The 17,599-nt window shown below is 41.4% G+C and overlaps 1 long non-coding RNA gene across 3 annotated transcripts; it reads right to left on the bottom strand.

Moving 5' to 3' along the window:
- Positions 1–1,589: 1,589 nt before the first annotated feature.
- Positions 1,590–17,396, bottom strand: LOC135539906 (uncharacterized). Of its 3 annotated transcripts, XR_010455678.1 has the most exons (8): positions 17,106–17,396; positions 4,659–4,790; positions 4,475–4,555; positions 4,028–4,193; positions 3,403–3,457; positions 2,992–3,075; positions 2,706–2,794; positions 1,590–2,056 (listed from the first exon to the last, which is right to left on the bottom strand). It is a non-coding gene; the product is annotated as an uncharacterized LOC135539906 (long non-coding RNA). The 3 variants fall into 3 exon arrangements; XR_010455676.1 differs by having other exon boundaries at positions 3,403–4,193; XR_010455677.1 differs by lacking the exon at positions 17,106–17,396 and adding an exon at positions 16,566–16,771 and having other exon boundaries at positions 3,403–4,193.
- Between the last annotated feature and the right edge of the window lie 203 nt (positions 17,397–17,599).

Below are 17,599 nucleotides of genomic sequence, written 5' to 3' on the forward strand. Positions count from 1 at the left end.
GAGATCACTCTGGGTTAATATCACAGGCTCCTGACCTAGGGTTAATTTAGTCCAGGTGAGTCTGGGAGTATCAAACTGACGTACAGTACAGGAGCAGGGCAGGAGAACAGACTGGCCTGTGAATGCAGTGATCTCCTGCAGTGGATGGTTAGTGCCTGATAGAGTACAGCCTGTTGAAACACAGAGCAACATCATTCTTATTACTATGAGTATTATTACAATTCTGCATGTACACAGTACAATCCATCATGGGCAGTGCTTTCTAAAATGAAGTCTGAAACTATGAGCAATTATTTGAGAAATCTGCAACAAAATCCACACATGCCATTTAGCAGATACTTTTATCCAAAGTAAATCAGAGGTTTATTTAATCACAAGTAAAAAATATGCCATAAACATTGTTTATGAACCAGAAAAAGAACTGCAGAAGGATGACTTGATAAACAATCTCCCCAGAGTAAGAGCAACAAGCAACACTTTATGCGATTGTGTACACTTTGTATACTAAACACAGTATTTTTTCCCACATTTGTTTTCAGTAACAGTGAGGTCTCCATGACCACATACAGGTTAAGACAGTAGGACTCACCTTCATTTCCTGCAGTAATGTGAAGGATTGAGCTGATCAGAAACACAGAGATCCACATGACGGTCTCCTGATGTTGAAAGACAGAAATGGTATGTTCTGTGTGTTGAGAGAAGGACTGAGTTTGGCGCTCCTCTTCCCTGTGAGTGTAGACTGACAATGTGTACCTGTGTGACATGGGAAGTAAAAGTAGAGTGTGAATGGTATGTCCTGACTCTCAGCCCACATCCGGTTACATACCTCCCTGCTTCTCCTTTTTCTCTAACCAGTCATTCTGCTCTCCTTATAGTCAGCTCTTCTCAAAATGTCCGTTTTTGAATGGAATCATAGTTCATTTGACCATGATAATCGTATCCATGACAAAATGACCATCAATCTGTCATTTCATAAAAGGAAAACTGCTCAGCCACTTTAGATAACAAGTATAGACCCTACATAGAGGGTCTATACAAAGGCATACTGGTTGAAGAGAATTTCTATCATCATTGTGTAATCAATACGATGGGAGACAGAGTGCTGGTTTCCAGCTCAGGGCACAGCAGTTGTTTATTAGCAAATGACCATGGGAGGAGGCATACACAGGGACTCCAAAAAGGTAATAGTACAGGCAGGGAAAAGGCGTCGTTAGTGAGGATGGGCAAAAACTACAATAAACGGGAGGACTAATACAGAACTAACCAGAGCTCTGACTAGACCGTGTAACAAAACAAAACCTCACAATGATGGGGTGCAAAGAACTGAACTAAATAGTGTGTGATAATGACATACAGGTGTGTGAACAGGTGATCAGAATTTAAGTGATTGGGATCTGGAGCGTGAGCTGCGTTCAGGGGATCTATGTGTTTGAGAGTGAGTTGGAAGCAGACGTTACACATTGCAATATAACTCCACATACCATCATTAGAGACTAAGCATGAATTTAGCAGAACTATGATTCTAAACATTGCCAATGTATGTACATAAAACACCACAACATATCAAAATGAAGAGAAGAGCGTACTTTTTGTTCAAACTTTATTGCCTTATTGCCATAGATTGTCCTATTCTTTACACTGTTAATAAAAATAATGATATTAATTTCATTTAGAAACGTAATATATCATACATATTTACAGAATGCATTTAATTTATGGTATTATAGAAGAAAAGTGAAAGACAAAATACATGTAATTTGTATCAAATTTGAATTCTATCATATGGTATTTTAAATGCGTTGTAAGATCAAGATTTGAATGTGAAGAGTAAAACATATTTATAGTTAAGTGCGCCAGATAAAGCCTCATGATACTGGGCACAATACTGTTAGATCTCTCTGTATTATAAGGCTGTGAGCCTTGTATAGTGGCTCTAGGAGGATCTGCCTGTCTTGATACTGGCATACTCTATTTCTCCACTGCTCTCCAGACTCACAGCTGCTTTCCCTTTTCCTGTCATGTGGATGATGGTGCAGTATATCACTGAGGGATCATCCTATATAAAGGGACGATAAGAAACACAAGATACATTCAGAGACACAGGCACTGCAGCATCTAGGGATGTAGATTTGTGCTAATTTACACTATAAATACACTGAGTGCTCTTTCCATGGCATAGACTGACCAGGTGAAAGCTACCCTTATTGATGTTGCTTGTTAAATCCACATCAATTCATGTAGATGAAGAGGAGACATGTTAAAGAAGGATTTTTAAGCCTTGAGACATGGATTGTCAATGTGTGCCATTCAGAGGGTGAATGGGCCAGACAAAAGATTTAAGTGATTTTGAACAAGGTATGGTAGTAGGTGCCAGGCGCATCGGATTGAGTGTGTCAAGAACTGCAACGCTGCTGGGTTTTTCACATTCAACAGTTTCCTGTGTGTATCAAGAATGGTCCAACACCCAAAGGACATCCAACTTGACACAACTGTGGGAAGCATTGGAGTCAACACAGGCCATCTTTTCTGTGGAATGCTTTCGACACCTTGTAAAGTCCATGCCCCGACAAATTGAGGCTGTTCTTAGTATAAATACACTGAGTGTACAAAATTAACACACACACACACACACACACACACACACACACACACACACACACACACACACACACACACACACACACACACACACACACTGCACTTACTCTTACTGGTGCACTGTAGAGTGTTGTTGTCTCCTCTTGGTTGATGTATGCTGCGGTTCACACAGAAACATTGCATAGGGATCATCATCCTAAAGAGGGAAGAAGAGTAGAAATACAATGAGACACGTAATACACACATGATACAGATGCAACATCCATTAGCACACAAGTAGCACAATGGTTGAGATGCAATCTTTCTTGAGACATTCATTTTCCCACTGAATTTGACATGATTTAATCAATAACAGTCTTAAAGACAAACACATGCACACAAACATTATCTTACTGGTGGAATGAGTGGTGTGGTTGTCTTGTCACCTAAACCAGTGTTTCTGTCTGCAACCGTGGAATACATTGCAGAAGGATCATCCTATAGAGGAGAGATACAATGAGAAACAAACAGTAACTTTGTCTAATTGACCATCCTCATATAAATAACACAATGATAAATGGGATGTATTCTTTCATCAGATCTTAATATCCCCACACTCTCAATGTGATAGAGCACGTGTCAAACTCATTCCACGGAGGGCCGAGTATCTGTGGGTTTTGGTTCCTCCCTTGTACTTGATTGAGGAATTAAGGTGACTGATTGGTAAGTAGTTGAAAGGAGAAACCAAAATCCAGAAGACACTAGGCCCTCCATAGAATGCGTTTGACACCCCTAGAAGATAGAGCTTCTAAATAATTTATTTACCTTATCGTTATTCTTTCCCCCTGTTTTGCTCCAGCTACTTTTCTCCTCTGTTTTTCTTTCCTCGGGATAAAATAACAGTGAGTTTAATACACACAATAAGTCCTGTCACTTTCCCCAACTCAACTTATTGCTTATCTATGTGGTTGCAATTGTGGACAAGTAACCATTATTTATCCTGTATCTGTACAGAGCAACTCCAGCCATGATGGGAATGACTGGTAGATCAGCCAGTACAATGTAAATGATCGTAGATTGAGCTTTCTCTGAAGTCCCCCAAGTGTCTGTCCCTACAGGACTTGGTGACTCTTCCAGTCCACGCTAAAAAGAGAGTCTGTGATCACTTGCATATCGATCTAGCTTTTTGTTCACACATCGTCACACAAGTATGGGTTTAACCAGCAACAGTCGTTAGCAATATAAGACACTTTAATGATTTACACTGACTTTTAGAGGAAGTTGTTGGTTGGGATGTTCTAGTTGTGGGTTGAGTTATTGGTGGTGGTGGTGGTGGTGGGTGTTTTGGTTTGCTCGGACTAACAGAAAAGTGGATCATTCGGTCCGTGTCAATACTATGTAGCTGAAGATTAAATCTTGGGGCTCATTTTTCGGGAGTGGGAGCTCTTACCTTTATCATAGAGTTGTATTTCTTTGATTTCTACAGTACTGAAAGGAGGAGAGAGTGGTTCCCAGGAGAGTTCTCAGTAAACATCTTTACTCTGCCTTTGTAGAGATCACTCTGGGTTGATATAGTTTCAGGTCTCTGTCCATCTCTGAATTTAGTCCATGTGATTCTGGGAGGTTAGAATAGGAACAGGGCATGTGTTTTATTTACTTTATCAATTTTAGATGATGGTTCTCCACAACTGCTACCATGAACACTTAAGACTACCCATTACTAACAGTATTACTGATAGCCTTCAGTATTATCAATGCCATATACTGTAGTAATCTGAAATAGTTTATATATTTAATGGAACAAACCATGAATTGTTGTACAGATGTTTGCCTTATACTGTTGCTTCCTGTCATATTTTCTATACACAGCTGTCTAAGCCTGAGATGCATCTCTTACCTTTTACAAAGAGTCTGATGTACAGTATGTGTTCCTGTCTTCTCTATCCTTGATTGTACGCCTTTACACCCCATGATCCTCCTTAATGATGTGTGAGAGGTGGAGAGAGAGGTTCCCACAATATATAACATATCCACGCTGTACCTGTAGAGATCACTCTGGGTTAATGGTATCCAACACTCACTGTTTTGTTTTTGGAAGTTCCATGTGAGGCTTTGAGGTTTAGCTTGGAGGTCAGCACAGGAGCAGGGCAGGAGAACAGACTGGCCTGAGAAGACGTGGATCCCCTTCAGATTACATTCTACGAGAGTACAACCTACAGAGACACAGAGCAAAATATGACCAAGTTGGAATTCAATTAATTGAATCTACCATAGCAATGTCTGTGTATTGTAGTGAATAGTAGTGGATTGTGCCTAGGGCTGTTGCGGTGACTGTATTACTGCCACACCGCCGGTCACGAATCATGAAGGCAAGCTCTGATGCTGCTGATGGTCATTAGTAGCCTACCAAACTTGCTAACTGCCTGGTACTCAGCACTCTATTGTCCCTCTAATCACTCTGACATCAATGCAAGTGTAATCAAAAATCTAATCAAACACTTCATGAGGGCCCATGAGCTCATGTTGCACAACATTTCTACAGGCTATGAAATTTGCACAAGAAAACTTAGTGATGGCCTCTATTCTATTGGCTAGGCTTACTATATTTATTTATCAACTTTCCTAATATTAAGCACATTGCTTCTCTTTACAACTGGAGTATAGCCAGTAGGGTAGCCTAGTGGTTAGAGCGTTGGACCAATAACCTAAAGGTTGCAAGTTCAAATCCCTGAGCTGACAAATCCCTGAGCTTACTTGTGCTGGTACAAATCTGTCATTCTGCCCCTGAATAGGCAGTTAACCCACTGTTCCTAGGCCATCATTGAAAATAAGAATTTGTTCTTAACTGACTTGCCTAGTTAAATAAAGGTTAAATAAAAAATACCTGTGTCACAACTTCTGCCGTAGTAAGCTCCTCTCCTTGTTCGGGTGGCAATTGGCTTTCTAGCCATCACCGCTCTATTTTTTACATGTCCATTTGTTTTGTCTTGTTCCATACACACCTGGTTTTCATTCCCCAATCAAGCTACATGTATTTAGTCCTCTGTTTCCCATCATGTCTTTGTGTTTAATTGTTCATTGTTAACCGCTCAACATAGAATAGCCGAATGTGCACACTCCCTCATTTCATTTAGAGAAAATATCCTATCTATTTTATTCAACTTTGTTCAATTGTATTCTTCATACTATAAAATATAAAATAATGCCATGGAATTCTAAGCAAATCTTGTCTGCCAAATTAACTAGTGTAGCACACAGCCATATGGTATTGCCATATCAGGACCTAACATAAGGACAACTCAGAGTATGCTATTCTGTTCTTCTGAAATAAACTACATTTTCTTTATATCATGTTTCTTCAGACCTGTCTAAAGTAAAATATGGATTTATTGTGAACGTGTAGGCTATATTACATGGATTTATTAGACTTTTGTAACGCTTGTCATCTGGGGAAGGAGAGGAGTATCAAGGTGCAGCGTGGTAAGTGTTCATATTATTTAATGAAATATGCAACACGAGACAAAACAACAAACAAACAGTCATGAACCGTGAAACACTAAACAGGAAACAACCACCCCCTTAACACAATGGAAAACAGGCTACCTAAATATGGTTCTCAATCAGGGACAACGATTGACAGCTGCCTCTGATTGAGAACCATACCAGGCCAAACACAGAAATAGAAAATCATAGACAAACTAACATAGACAACCCACCCAACTCACGTGTTTATGTTAATTAACGGTCAATTACCGCGAGACGACAGTATTTGCTTGACAATCACTGGCTAACAAAATTTCATGACCATCACAGCCTTAATTGTGTCTGACAGAGTACAGCCTGCTGTAACACAGAGCAATATTATCCTTTTCTAATGGTCTTTACATCAATGCAGGATTACATTTCTCCATTCACACTACACCATGAAATATAAGACCCGGGCAGTTACTGTATCTACAGGTTATTTTGTATTGATGGCCAGTTTACAAACTCTTACTGTAACATTTTTGCAAAACGCATCATACTGTGACACTTTCTGTATTTTGAAAGTTCTATATCTTGAAAGCTTGATTGTTGACTTGCAAAACATTTTACTGTATGAACAGTGGACTAATGAAACAAATACCAAAATATATTTTCTTTAACTTTGTAACATGAATTGACAGGTCTGAGAGATATCAAAGTTTTTTTTCCAGGCAATACAGATCTATGCTATAAAACATTTTGGGTAAACCATACAAAACAAGACATCCATCTGTATTGACTGACTGTTGATAAATGTATTGATAAATACAGACTTATAAAAGCAACCAGCATCCCTCTTATAATTTCAGATGTACTAATCTGCAAGATATTCTGGTAACTTTGTATGTCTCAACACATGCAAGATATTTTGGGATACATTTCTCTGATACTTTTACTTGTGCTGAGTAACAGTTGAAAATGCATGTAATATAACAATATTCTGTAGCTACTGTAGGACTCACCTGCAGTGATATGAAGGAAAGAACACACAGAGACACACAGAGATCCACATAATCACTGTCTCCTGGTGTTGAGAGATATGATGCTAACCAAGATAGACTGTTTGTGAAAATCTGCCAATGTGCCCTTGAGCAAGGCACTTAACCCTAATTTGCTCCAGGGGTACCGTATTACCATTGCTGACCCTGTATAACAACACCTTTCACTGCACCTATGTGACAGTAAAACAATATTTATTTATGAGTAGTGTAATGTAATGAGAGTTACTCGTACCCTTAATCAGTCCCTTTCGTGTGTGTGTTTGTGTGTGTGTGTGTGGCTCTAGGTCGTCAGAGGGTGAGGAAGGACATCTTTAACCATCTGAGCCAGGCCATGGAGGGGATGAGGAAGGAGGGCCACAAGGTACCTCAGTATAATACACTGGACAACCAAGACCTAACCCTTCCACATGTCATTATACAAGACAACCAAGACCTAACCCTTCCACATGTCATTATACAAGACAACCAAGACCTAACCCTTCCACATGTCATTATACAAGACAACCAAGACCTAACCCTTCCACATGTCATTATACAAGACAAACAAGACCTAACCCTTCCACATGTCATTATACAAGACAACCAAGTCCTAACCCTTCCACATGTCATTATACAAGACAAACAAGACCTAACCCTTCCACATGTCATTATACAAGACAAACAAGACCTAACCCTTCCACATGTCATTATACAAGACAAACAAGACCTAACCCTTCCACATGTCATTATACAAGACAACCAAGACCTAACCCTTCCACATGTCATTATACAAGACAACCAAGACCTAACCCTTCCACATGTCATTATACAAGACAAACAAGAACTAACCCCATCCCTACATGCCTTATCAAATCTTCATATAATAATAATAATTTAGTGGGTGCTTATATTCATCTTATTTCACACAAGTGGGTATTATATGCTGTGCATTGGAAATGTGCTTTTTGCATATTGCATAAGGTGTGTATAAAGGCGGAGTCAGGTGCAGGAGAGCGGAGTATGATAAATAAAGCGCACTTTATTAAAGTTCCAAAACGGGAGCACAACAAAACAAACGCGCTCAAAAACACGGCACAATAAAGTAAAGCGCAAAAGAACATTGTATGACATGAAAACAATTACACACAAAACATGATGGGAAACAGACGGTTAAATACAAATAGACTGATTGGGGAAATGAAAACCAGGTGTGTATGAAAACCAGACAAGACAAATGGAAATATGAAAAATGGAGCTGCGATGGCTAGAAAGCCGGTGACGCCGAACACCGCCCGAACAAGGAGAGGAGCAGACTTCGGTAGAAGTCGTGACACATGATTTGTGTGTTGTTAGATTGTCAGAAGTGAACCAGCAAATGACTTTCTGTCTCCAGTGTGTGTTTGTTTCCACAGAATTAGCAGTGGCATGTGGATACTTCTCAACATCTCTGCACCCCTGTGTGGAGCAGGAGGAGGACTCTTCTCAAAGTGAAAGAGTTGCACCACAGACACCATATCTACATTTAGATACAGTTCAATGTCTGTCTTCATTGTGTATGTATATGAAGCGGTGGTTTGTCTAAAATGGACTCATCAACCCTGTTTCTTCTTGCTGGATATGTGTCAAGTTTCTGAAGTCATAGATTCAGTCAAGGTAAAATGTCATCATCGCCTTATAAGGTAATATCCATTTGACCAAACGCTGAAAGTTAAAAAGACTGGGAACATATTTCCCATGATTCATGCTTATGCATCACTAATTGTGCATTTTTGCTTGGGCAGAAATACTTTGAGAGTGTTGCTGAGAACAACTTGAGCACTATGGGCCTGGGGCTGGTTCTGGAATCTCGGTCAAGGTCAAACATCATCTGTAATTAACAAGGATAGGAGTTTTTCCTGTCTACATGATCTGTTGTAGCAGCTCTGTTATTGGTAAACAACAACACGGCATTAGTGTTGCAACTGAATGTGCTCACTGTTTGCGTAACGACATACTGTAATTTCCATTAGGTCATGAGGAAAATCCTCAACCCCCCTCAGCTGTTGATAAGTCATAGAGATCACAAACAGTACAGGAAACACTTAACATATTTTATTGATATTGAAGTAGTTTATCAAGTGTTATATTTATCACTATTGATAAGTATAATCTGTGAGCCCAGTCTGTGTGTGTGTGTGTGTGTGTACAGTCGTGGCCAAAATTAATGACAAATATTCATTTTCACAGTCTGTTGCCTCAGTGTCTTTAAATATTTTTGTCAGATGTTACTATGGAATACTAAAGTATAATTATAAGCATTTCATAAGTGTCAATGGCTTTCATTGACAATTACATGAAGTTGATGCAAAGCGTCAATGTTTGCAGTGTTGACCCTTCTATTTCAAGACGTCTGCAATCCACCCTGGCATGCTGTCAATTAACTTCTGGGCCACATCCTGACCGATGGCAGCCTATTCTTGCATAATAAATGCTTGGAGTTTGTCAGAATTTGTGGGTTTTTGTTTGTCCACCCGCCTCTTGAGGATTGACCACAAGTTCTAAATGGGATTAAGGTCTGGAGAGTTTCCTGGGCATGGACCCAAAATATCGATGTTTTGTTCTCAGAGCCATTTAGTTATCACTTTTGCCTTAAGGCAAGGTGCTCCATCATGCTGGAAAAGGCATTGTTTGTCACCAAACTGTTCCTGGACGGTTGGGATAAGTTGCTCTCGGAGGATGTGTTGGTGCCATTCTTTATTCATGGCTGTGTTCTTAGGCAAAATTGTGAGTGAGCCCACTCCCTTGGCTGAGAAGCAATCCCACAAATGAATGGTCTCAGGATGCTTTACTGTTGGCATGAAACATTACTGATGGTAGCGTTCACCTTGTCTTCTCCAAACAAGCTTTTTTCCAGATGCCCCAAACAATCGGAAAGCAGATTCATCAGAGAAAATGACTTTAACCCAGTCCTCAGCAGTCCAATCCCTGTACCTTTTGCAGAATAACAGTCTGTCCCTGATGTTTTTCCTGGAGAGAAGTGGCTTATTTGCTGCCCTTCTTGACACCAGGCCATCCTCCAAAAGTCTTCGCCTCACTGTGGGTGCAGATGCATTCACACCTGCCTGCTGCCATTCCTGAGCAAGCTCTGTACTGGTGGTGCCCCGATCCCGCACCTGAATCAACTTTATTAGATGGTCCTGGCACTTGCTGGACTTTCTTGGGCGCCCTGAAACCTTTTTCACAACAATTGAACCGCTCTCCTTGAAGTTCTTGATGATCCGATAAATGATTGATTTAAGCGCAATCTTACTCGCAGCAATATCCTTGCATGTGAAGCCCATTTTGTGCAAAGCAATGATGACGGCACATGTTTCCTTGCAGGTAACCATGGATGACAGAGGAAGAACAATGATTACAAGCACCACCCTCCTTTTGAAGCTTCCAATCTGTTATTCAAATTCAATCAGCATGATAGAGTGATCTCCAGCCTTGTCCTTGTCAACACTCACACCTGTGTTAACGAGATAATCACTGACATGATGTCAGCTGGTCCTTTTGTGGCAGGGCTGAAATGCAGTGGAAATGTTTTTGGGGGATTCAGTTCCTTTGCATGGCAAAGAGGGACTTTGCAATTAATTGCAATTCATCTGATCACTCTTCATAACATTCTGGAGTATATGCAAATTGCCATCATACAAACTGAGTCAGCAGACTTTGAGAAAATTAATATTTGTGTCATTCTCAAAACTTTTGGCCACAACTATATTATGTGTATGTATGTGTGTTGAAAGAGATGCAGTAGAGAAGAATTGGTAAACTGGTGGCGCTGGAGACAGCCAGCAAGAACGCCGAAAGAGCAAAGCCTGTGAAGAAAGCTGCTGTGAACATTCTTGTTCACAGCAGGTATACATCAGGCATCACTTGTTCCTACTGTGTCCAGCAGGTGTCAGTAGTGCACTCTCATCATCTCTCATCACTCTCATCTCCAACTCAAGGTTTGAAACTTCAAATAAAATAAAATAGTATTTGTCACATTGCTCCTGAATACAACAGGAGTAGACCTTACCATGAAATGCTTACTTCCAAGCCCTTAACCAACAATACAGTTTTTAAGAAAAATAAGAGTTAAGAAAAATAGTTACTAAGTAAACTAAAGTACAAATGAAAAGAGCAACAATAAAATAACAATAATAATGTGGCAGGTTCGTTGAGGTAATTGAGGTAATATGTACATTTTGGTAGAGGTAAAGTGACTATTCATAGACAATAAACAGCGAGTAGCAGCAGCGAACAGTCCGGGTAAATAGTCCGGGTAGCCATTTGATTAGTTGTTCAGCAGTCTTATGGCTTGGGAGTAGAAGCTGTTAAGAAGCATTTTGGACCTAGACTTGGTGCTCCGGTACCGCTTGCCGTGCGGTAGCCGAGAGAACAGTCTATGACTAGGATGGTTGGCGTCTTTGACAATGTTTAGGGCTTTCCTCTGACACCGCCTGGTATGCACTCCCCTCTGTAATGCCTTGCGGTTGGATGCCGAGCAGCTGCCATATCAGGCATTGATACAACCCATCAGGATGATCTCGATGGTGCAACTGTAGAACCTTTTAAGGATCTGAGGACCCATGACAAAACTTTTCAGTCTCCTGGGGGGGAATAGGCCTTGTCAGGCCCTCTTCACGACTGTCTTGGTGTGTTTGGACCATACTATTTTTTATTTATTTATGTATTACTAGTTTGTTGGTGATGTGGACACCAAGGAACTTGAAGCTCTCAACCTGTTCCACTACAGCCCAGTCGGATGGGGGTGTGCTTGGCCCTCCTTTTCCTCTAGTCCACTATTATCTCCTTTGTCTTGATCACTTTGAGGGAGAGGTTGTTGTTCTGGCACCACACTGCCAGGTCTCTGACCTCCTCCCTATAGGCTGTCTCATCGTTGTGTCGTCGGCAAACTTATGATGGTGTTGGAGTTGTGCTTGGCCACTCAGTCATGGGTGAACAGCGAGTACAGGAGGGGACTAAGCACTCACCACTGAGGGGCCCCTGTGCTGAGGATCAGCATGGCAGATGTGTTGTTTCCTACCCTTGCCATCTGGGGGCGGCCCATCAGGAAGTCCAGGATCCAGTTGCAGAAGGAGGTGTGTAGTCCCGGGTTCCTTAACTTAGTGATGAGCTTTGAGGGCACTATGGTGTTGAAGGCTGAGCTGTAGTCAATGAACAGCATTCTCATATTGGTGTTATTTTTGTCCAGGTGGGAAATGGCAGTGCTGAGTGCAATAGAGATTAGTTACCTTGTTGTTCTTGGGCACAGGGACTATGGTGGTCTGCTTGAAACATGTAGGTATTACAGACTCTGCCAAGGATAGGTTGAAAATGCAGTGAAGACACTTTTCAGTTGATCAGCGCATGCTTGGAGTACACGCCCTGGTAATCCTTCTGGCCCTGCAACTTTGTGAATGTTGACCTCTTTAAAGGTCTTACTCACATTGGCTACGGCGAGCGTGATCACACAGTCGTACGGAACAGCTGGTGCTCTCATGCATGTGTCAGTGTTGCTTGCCTTGAAGCGTGCATGGAAGTCATTTACCTCATCTGGTAGGCTTGTCACTGGGCAGCTTGCTGCTGGGCTTGCTATTTTGGTCCGTAATAGTTTGCAAGCCCTGCCACATCCCACGAGCGTTGGAGACAGTGTAGTAGGATTCAATCTTAGTCCTGTATTTTCGCTTTGCCTGTTTCATGGTTCGTCCGATGGTAATACAGGATTTCTTATAAGAGTCCAGGTTAGAATCCCCCTCCGTGTATCACTACAGAATGTTGTGGTAGCCATGCTTGTTAAGTGTGCCTTGAATTCTAAATAAATCACTGACAGTGTCACCAGCAAAGCACCCCCACACCATCACACCTCCTCCTCCTCCATGCTTCACGGTGGGAACCACACATGCGAAGATCATCAGTTCACCTACTCTGCGTCTCACAAAGACACGGTGGTTGGAACCAAGAATCTCAAATTTGGACTCATCAGACCAAAGGACAGATTTCCACCAACCTAATGTCAATTGCTCGTGTTTCTTGGCCCAAGCAAGTCTCTTCTTCTTATTGGTGTCCTTTAGTAGGGGTTTCTTTACAGCAATTTGACCTTGAAGGCCTGATTCACACAGTCTCCTCTGAACAGTTGATGTTGAGAGGTGTCTGTTACTTGAATTCTGTGAAGCATTTATTTGGGCTGCAATCTGATGTGCTGTTAACTCTAATGAACTTATCCTTTGCAGCAGAGGAAACACTGGGACTTCCTTTCCTGTGGCGGTCCTCATTGGAGCCACTTTCATCATAGCGCTTGATGGTTGTTGCGACTGCACTTAAAGAAACTTTCAAAGTTCTTTAAATGTTTTCCTGGATTGACTGAACTTCATGTCTTAAAGTAATGTTGGACTGTCGTTTCTCTTTGCTTATTTGAGCTGTTATTGCCATAATAAGAACTTGGCATTTTACCAAATAGGGCTTTCTGTATACCATCCCTACCTTGTCACAACACAAATGATTGGCTCAAATGCATTAACAAGGAAAGAAATTCCACAAATTAACTTTTAACAAGGCACACTTGTTAATTGAAATGCATTCCAGGTGACTAACTCATGAAGCTGGTTGAGAGAATGCCAAGTTTGTGCAAAGTTTTCATCAAGGCAAAGGGTGGCTACTTTGAAGAAACAAAAATATAAAATATATTTTGATTTGTTTAACACTATTTTTGTTACTACATGATTCCATATGTGTTATTTCATGGTTCTGATGTCTTTACTATTATTCTACAATGTATAAAATAGTCAAAATAAAGAAAAATCCTTGAATGAGTCTGTGTGTCCAAACTTTTGACATGTACTGTATAACTCAACAAAAATATAAAGGTAACATGCAACAATTTCAATGATTTTACTGAGTTACAGTTCATATCTGGAATTCAGTCAAATTAAATAAATTAACTAGGCCCCGGGGAGCCAGGCCCAGCCAATCAGAATTAGTTTTTCCCCACCAAACAGCTTTATTACAGACAGAAATATTCCTCAGTTTCATCAGCTGTCCGGGTGGCTGGTCTCAGACCATCTCGCAGGTGATCAGCCAGCACCTGCAGGAATTTTAAAAACTGGGAGAGTGACCACCACAGGCCCGACACATGCCCTCTCATGACCACCACAACCCTCTCTGACCCTCCTGATAAGTCTGTCTATATCTGTCTGAGCACCTCACTCTAAACATGTTCATTTACTGTCCTTGTGTGTGACATGCACTGCTTCCATCAAACATATAAATGTAATGAAATCAGCAGAATCCTTAGAGCAAGGACACAGTAGTTTTGCCTATCTTGCTCTCTCTGTCCAAAACCGCACTCACCCTCATACCCCAACACAATAATGAAGCCCCTATGGAGATGGGGGTGTCTCCTTAGCAGAGGGAGTTTGATTCCCTCTGTCTCTGACAGAAGTGTGTGTGTGTGCGTGTGTGCGTGCGAGTATATGCAGCGTGTATATGCAGCATGTATATGCAGCGTGTATATGCAGCGTGTATATGCAGCGAGTATATGCAGCGTGTATATGCAGCGTGTATATGCAGCGTGTATATGCAGCGTGTATATGCAGCGTGTATAAGCAGCGGTTATATGCAGCGTGTATATGCAGCGTGTATATGCAGCGTGTATAAGCAGCGTGTATATGCAGCGTGTATATGCAGCGAGTATATGCAGCGTGTATATGCAGCGAGTATATGCAGCGTGTATATGCAGCGTGTATATGCAGCGTGTATAAGCAGCGTGTATATGCAGCGTGTATATGCAGCGTGTATATGCAGCGAGTATATGCAGCGTGTATAAGCAGCGTGTATAAGCAGCGTGTATATGCAGCGTGTATATGCAGCGTGTATAAGCAGCGTGTATATGCAGCGTGTATATGCAGCGAGTATATGCAGCGTGTATATGCAGCGTGTATATGCAGCGTGTATATGCAGCCGCACTTACGAGTCATTGCCGGGCCTGCCTTCCTGTGCTACCGCAATGGTGCATACAGAGAGGAGTGTTCTGTGGAGATCTATAGCCAACACCAAATCAGTAGTAGGGGTCAAATAAAATAAAGTGTGATGAATTGATTGCCCAACTCCCTGGCTGTGTGTGTGTGCGTTTGTGTGTGTGTCCCGCTCCAGGGTCATTAATCAGTGTGTTAGACTCCTCCCAAGGACATGGCACCAAGGACACTCAGTCTTTCTCTCTGTGTTGACTCTGGGACTGTTCTCTCTGCTCTTCTCTCTGTTTCGGTTTAAATGCTGATTCAGTGACCTTTCACTACTCTGGTGCTTCTTAAACTAACTGTAGCTGGGCCCTCAGATGATCCTTGTGTTACTGAATGTGAGTACTCTATTGCCTAATTCAAAGTCAACCCCAAACCCCTTACTCTGTGACACTTGAAGATCAAGTAATGTGGTAATATCGCTGATAATCTAGGTGGAATTATCACAGTATACATGCGGTAAAGAGATCAATTGAACGCAGACTGTGGGGAAAAGAACAAAGATGCCGTCATTGGCACATCTTACAAAGTGGAAATCAGTCATGATTTTTGTGTTCTAACAGACCCATAATGTGGTTATTAAAATCCTACTTGGATATATTTGTCTGTTTTCATTAAAAATAATATTTAGAAATAATCATTTTCAGGGTTAGAAAAAATGTCTGCTAAATGCTAACTTCCGTTTGAATAAGTTGGTAGCATAGCTAGCATATAGAAATTGGTAGTGGCAGTTGAAGCCAGTTTTAAGTGTAATGCAGTTGATTGGTGACGATGACATGAGCATGTATTGGGGTAAACATCCATACAAACGCCATACTCCATTTTCTTTACCAAAATAGTGTTAAATACCCATATAAACAATATCCTAAATGTGGGCTAATTTAGATAAGGGCAATGAGGAGATTCTGAATCTGTCCCTCACATGAGTGAGTGGCGTTGCCATGGCATTTCCATTGTTTTGGTCGAGTTTGAATGATCCCTTTACCGCATCTATTTCTTAAACCTCACAAATCCTCCATAAGTGGTTGTTGGTCAATTCTGGGATTGATTGATCCTTACTTAAACTGCCCCCCCCCCCCTGTTCTATTCTATCACAATAATTGTGGAGAGATAAATAAGTGCCGTAATGAGAGAAGGAAGAGAGCAGGAGAGGAGGATGTGATCATCTGACAGTGAGTCCCAGCTAGCAATGAGGAATTGGCCCAGAAGTGGCCCTCTTCCGGGGAGCCAGAACTGATTGAATCGACCCAGAATTGGGTGTTGGACTCGGCCAAAATGAATAACTGTCCAGAATCGGCCCAAGTACATCGGGCCGTTTCCGTCCACCGGAATTCAGCCGACTTTGCCAGCATCTTACCAGAATCACCCCAGAAGCGACCCGATGCTAATTTAAATAAATGTATACAAAATTACCTGATTTAGTCATATTAAATAAGACTGTTATACATTTTATACATACCAATTATACCCATCCACAAAAAACATTTGGTGTCAGAGGAAACACCATACACCTGGTGACCGTGTCAGCTTGCATGCGCCTAGCCCACCACAGGATTCGCTACAGCGTGACGGGACAATGACATCCTGGCCGGCCAAACCCTCCCCTAACTCTGACGACTCTGGGCCAATTGTGCATCGCTACATGGGTCTCCCGGTTGCGGCTGGCACGGGTCTCGAACCAGCATCTGTAGAAACGCAGTTTGCACTGTGATGCAGTGTCTTAGACCACTGTGCCAATCGGGGAGTTCCAGCCTCAAAGTTTTTAATGATTATCAATTGCCTTCCACAAAGTATCAAAATACTAAACTACTACACAGGACCCTTAAAGAATTTCATTTAAATGTTAATTGTATTTTCTGATCTCAGAAACAATGAGGAAAATATGGAAAAAAAATATCTGACTCTCAGATCCACTTTGCTAGCTGGGGTGGTTGGACATATCAGAGATGATCTCTACATACTGCTGTTATCAAATCGTTCTGGAGTCAAGATAACCTACCTGTAAACCCCGCTGGTGCTCTCAACATGTACACTATGACATAGAGTACGGTCGACTCCTGAGAAGTGCACATTAGGAAGTCCAAACTCTTTTTAACTGCACCGCATCGGCCCCATTGTCGTCTGTCCCATTTCAAATGTTACTCACTCCAGGTGTAGCGACATGCTGGTTTGGTACATTTATTCATGACAGTACCAAGCTACTGGATTTATCTGAAGTTGACTGACTGATCTAACTAAGCATGTTTTCTGTTGGCATGTTTTCTTACTCTCTTTCTTCGTGTTTACTGGTGGTGTAGTTCCTGTTTACTGCATGTGATTAACTACCCAGGAAATGACATAAAATCCCCTGTTAGCCACTGGTATATGTTTCACTTACTAATCTATACAGAAGCCACATCATCATTGTGCTCGACAACTGGAATCAATTCAATCAGTCTGGGAAACATTCTCTCTCTGTGCCTGATCCTGTGAGCAGAATTTAATACAAAGAGA

The sequence above is a fragment of the Oncorhynchus masou genome, chromosome 5 (assembly GCF_036934945.1).
Source record: "Oncorhynchus masou masou isolate Uvic2021 chromosome 5, UVic_Omas_1.1, whole genome shotgun sequence".
NCBI classification, from domain to species: Eukaryota; Metazoa; Chordata; class Actinopteri; order Salmoniformes; family Salmonidae; genus Oncorhynchus; species Oncorhynchus masou.